Source organism: Psammomys obesus, unplaced genomic scaffold (assembly GCF_907164565.1).
Source record: "Psammomys obesus unplaced genomic scaffold, mPsaObe1.curated_primary_1811, whole genome shotgun sequence".
In the NCBI taxonomy this organism is placed as follows: Eukaryota; Metazoa; Chordata; class Mammalia; order Rodentia; family Muridae; genus Psammomys; species Psammomys obesus.
In genome coordinates, this window is record NW_026596034.1 from 19017118 (window position 1) to 19021959 (window position 4842).

Sequence of the window (4842 nt, forward strand, 5' to 3'; positions counted from 1 at the left end):
TACAGGCTGGTATAATGCTCAACAATTAAGAACATACACTTCTGTTGATGAAAATCTGTGTATGATTTCCAGCATCCACATCATATGGTTCATTACTGCCAGCTTTAAGTGACCTAACACGTTCTGGATTCTTTGAGTACCTGCACTCAGTAGCACATTGTTCACATTCTCCCATTTAGACATGTGAGTATACACAACATTAAAAAAAAAAAAAACTTTCAAAATAGAAAAAGATACATCGCTTAGATTTTTTCTCCTTAATGGTGACTCATGAGACACATCATCGTCACGTGGGAGCACAAAGAGACGCTTGTTTTATCCCGGTCCCCATCCCAGATCAGAATCTGTACTTGATAAAATATTAGGGGATTTTATCTTTTTATCATTAGAGAAATTCCAGTTACGGTGCTCATCCTTCCCCCTTACTGATTCAGAGCATTGTTAGAGTGCTTTGAGATGAAGCAAGAGTTTCCTCTGCGTTGTCACGTCCTGGAAGAACTCACTGACACAAGTGGCTCTATCAGCAGTATTTTTTTTAAAGTGAGTCTATGGTTGATGTTTCCAGTTCTGTGTAATTCATGGTGTGAAGAACTTGAGTTAGTGAACACATGCCATCAGATGCTGAGGAGAATGCAGATTATGTCTTGTTCTAGGACAAGACTTTCATTCTATAATGCATCTTGAATGTGAAAAAAGTCACAGATTCATAAAAGCAAGCAAAACAACAATAAATCACAAAAGAGAAATTGAAAATGGGTTATGGAACTGAACAGAGAATTCTTAAAAGAAGAAATATAAATTTAGGGAACACTATAAAAATAGTCAACATTCCTCCCCAAATAGGAAATGTAAATTAAAACTGCTTTAAGATCTCATTTTGAACCATTTAGAATGGCTGCTATCCAGAAAACATATTGTTGGGATCAGTAAGCAGGCACTTCTACAGGCAGCCCCAAGGGACCTGACAGACCAGTTATCAGGCATTTGTGAAGACACCCAGACCACCTGCTGACCACCTGAAACTACCTGTGCATGCCCTGAGTCATCCTATAAAGAGAACAGGAGCCCCCCTCTTTTCTTCTCTGCCTCGTCTCTCTGTGACCCCTTTCCCCCTATCCCTAATAAACCTCCCATGTGGAAGCGATCTCGTGGTGTGATTTGTGAACCTGCGTGTAACCTCCACAAGCGCACGTTTCCTAACATTGGTACATTAGCTGGGAATCGAACCCAGGTCACCCGTGTGGGAGGTGAGAATTCTACCACTGAACCACCAACGCCGGGATAGGTCACCTCCAGTGAGTTCACCAAGTGCACCGGGGCTTCTGGAGACCTATTTTTCTCCAAATCCGCCCGAGATCTCCACTTTCTTGCTACCAGTTCGCTACAGAGGCTTCCAACACCGGCTACATTGGTAAGTTTCCCTTTTGGTCAGCATATCCCTATTGCTAGACCACATATCTACTAGGGCCTCAGTTTCCCCTGGGAGAGCTTTCTACATGAGGTTTCTCTACCTGCTCTTTCAGAAAGCCCTAGCTAGGCAAAACCGTGTTCTCTCGGCCGTGCCATGGGGCATCTTGCATTGGTCCCTGGCCAAAATCTGGCGAGATATTGGACCAGACCAGACCAGTCTCTCTAGAGACCCGCCTTTTTCTGGGACGCCATTAAAGGCTGGGTCTCTCTCACCTCCCAATGGGTACCGCCCATACAACGCAGTCTATTCCCTCAACTTCTCCACTGGGATGTCTTCTAGAAAATGTTAAGACTTTGGGTCTACAACCCCAGTTAAAAACTCCCAAACTCATATGCCTCTGTAATAAAACTTGGCCTACATATTCTTTAGGTAAGGGGGTCCAAATTGGCCGATTAATGGCACATTAAATCCCAGTATTTTACAGGATCTTCTTAATCATTGTCAGCAAACTGGAAAATGGAAGGAGCTTGCCTATATCCAAGCTTTCTTTCTCCTTCATTCTAAACCTTCCCTCTGCTCTTCCTGTTCTCCTACTCAACTCCTCCTAACAATAAAACCTCAATCTGAGGAGCTCTCTACTTTTGATCCAGCGGATGAAGCTCCACCGCGCCACCCTCAACCTCCCACCTCTACAAAATCTTCACAACCTCCGGAGTCTGCCCCAGCCTCTCCACCTCCTGCTTCTCTAAAATCCTTGCAACTTTCGGGCCCTTCCCCTTCCCCTCCTACCCCCCTCCTTCAGTTTCTCCAAAACCCTCGCTCCTTCCTCCATCAACAGACCATCCTACTTGCCTCACATTGGCACCCACTTTCACCCCACCCACAACCAGTTCCAGCTCTGCAACAAAATCTGAAACTTCTACTCAACCTAAGCCAGCCTCTATTCTTCCTTTGAGGGAGGTAGCAGGTATAGACGGCTTAATTATGGTGCATGTTCCCTTCTCATTAACTGAACTTTCTCAAGTGGAAAAGAGATTAGGATTCTATACCTCTAATCCTTCTACCTTCATTAAAGAATTTCAATATCTCGCTCAATCTTATAGTCTCACCTTCCATGATATTTATATGATCCTTACCAATAACCTATTACCTGAGGAGTGCAGGCGAGTTTGGGAACAGCCTAGACGGCATGCAGATGAGGTTCACCAAACAAATGCTTCACACCCTGTCGGGGCTGGGGCGGTACCTGACCAGGACCCAAATTGGAATTATAATACCCCAGAGGGCATTCTAGCTAGGGATCAGTTTATAACCTGCCTGCTGGCTGGTCTCCGCAAGGCTGCCCTTAAGCCAGTTAACTATGAAAAGCTCCAGGAGGTCATTCAGGACAAAAATAAAAACCCGTCCCAATTCCTACAACACCTTACACAGGCTCTCTTACAACACACTAATCTAGACCCCGAAAGTATAGAGGGCAGACAACTCTTAATGACCTATTTCTTCTCCCAAAGTTACCCCGACATCAGGGCTAAGCTAAAATCCTTGGAGAGGGTACCTCTTACTCCATAGGCAGACGTCTTAGCACTGGCTTTTAAGGTGTTCCATGGGAGAGATGAAAAAGCCTGCAGACAAAAATACCAAATGCTGGCCCAGGCCATCCGACTGGTCTCAGGCACTACCCAGGCTCCCTTGTGCTCTAAGGGACAAGGACCACCGGGTCCCTGTTTCAAATGTGGTCAGAAAGGTCACTGGGTCAGGGCTTACCCTAACACCTGAAGGCCACCAGGGCCATGTCCAAAATGCCACCAAGAGGGACATCGGGGTGTTGACTGCCACCATTTCTCCCATGATATGGGGGCATCACCCCCAGATAGCCCTCCGGCCGATATCCTAGGCCTGGCTACGGACGACTGAAGGTGCCCGGGTTCCCTTGACCTGACCAATATCATCACGAAGAGGGAGCCTCCAGTAATTATCATGGTATCAGGGCGAGCCATCTCCTTCCTTGTGGACACTGAAGCCACTTACTCAGTCCTAACGGAGTACTGGGGTCCCACTTTTCCTTGTAGTTCCTCTATTGTCGGGGTAGGGGGACAGCCTTGCCAGCCCTGTCGGACTCCACCACTAAATTGTATCTTTAGGGCAGTCCCCTTGACCCATTCCTTTTTAGTAATGCCAGCCTGTCCAGTTCCCCTAATGGGAAGGGACTTTTTAGTCAAAGTAGGGTCCTCTATTTCTTTCACTCCGCCCATCCACCTGACCCCAAGCTCACCAGCGTCCTCTCTCCTTCTCCTCCTAGCCACCTTGCCCACCAGTTCTGACATGCTGCTTCCCTTACCAGCCACTCAAGTCGACCCACAAGTCTGGGATGTCCAAAATCCCTCTGTGGCTAGTCACCATTCCCCTGTAACCATTCGGCTATGGGACCCCACCCATTATATTGTTCAGGCTCAATACCCTCTTCCTCTTAAGAGCCTTAGGGGACTTAAGCCTATTATCTCTGATCTTCTAAGAAAAAAACTCCTCCGCCCCACCTCTTCTCCTTTTAACACCCCCATCCTGGCAGTAAAAAAGCCCAATGGAACCTTTCGCCTAGTTCAGAATCTCTGCCTACTAAATTCTGCGGTCGTTCCTCTCCACCCTGTGGTAGCTAACCCGTATACCCTCCTCTCCACTATCCCCTCAGGTACTTCCCATTTCTCAGTTCTGGATCTCAAGGATTCATTTTTCTCTATTCCCTTAGATGCCCAATCACAAAATATCTTTGCCTTTACCTGGACTGACCCTGACACCCTCGTTTCTACTCAGCTTACCTGGACTGTTTTAACCCAGGGGTTCCGGGACAGTCCACACCTTTTTGGCCAGGCCCTAGCCTCTGATCTACTCTTCTTATCTCTCCCTAAGTCTAAACTTATACAATATGTAGATGACCTTCTCCTTTGTAGCCCCTCCCTAAAAGTTAGCCAAAGTAACACTTCTGCTCTTCTAAATTTCCTATCCAGCAAGGGCTATTGGGTCTCACCCTCCAAGGTCCGGCTGCCCACTTCTGAGATCACCTACCTGGGACTAACAATAAATCCAACTCACAAGGGTATTACCCTAGACAGAAAAAAACTAATACTGTCGCTGCCAGTTCCCTCTAATAAAGAAAAAAATCTTATCGTTTCTGGGAATGGCCGGTTTCTTATGGTCCTGGGTCCCCTCCTTTTCCCTTCTTGCTCGCCGCTTATATGAGGCAGCCTTAGGCCCTTTACATGAACCCATTCTAAAACCTGTTACTAAGCTCTTTTGGAGGCTCCAACAGGCTCTTCTTGAGGCCCCGGCCTTACATCTTCCAGACCTAACCTGTCCCTTCTCCCTTTATGTAACAGAAAAAGAGGGATATGCCCTTGGGGCCCTGGGCCACCAACTGGGACCTTCTTTTGCACCTG

At 46.9% G+C, this 4842-nt stretch overlaps 1 non-coding gene across 1 annotated transcript; it reads right to left on the bottom strand.

Moving 5' to 3' along the window:
- Positions 1–1206: 1206 nt before the first annotated feature.
- Trnag-ccc (transfer RNA glycine (anticodon CCC)) lies at positions 1207–1277 on the bottom strand. Its single transcript has one exon. It is a non-coding gene; the product is annotated as a tRNA-Gly (tRNA).
- Positions 1278–4842: the final 3565 nt, after the last annotated feature.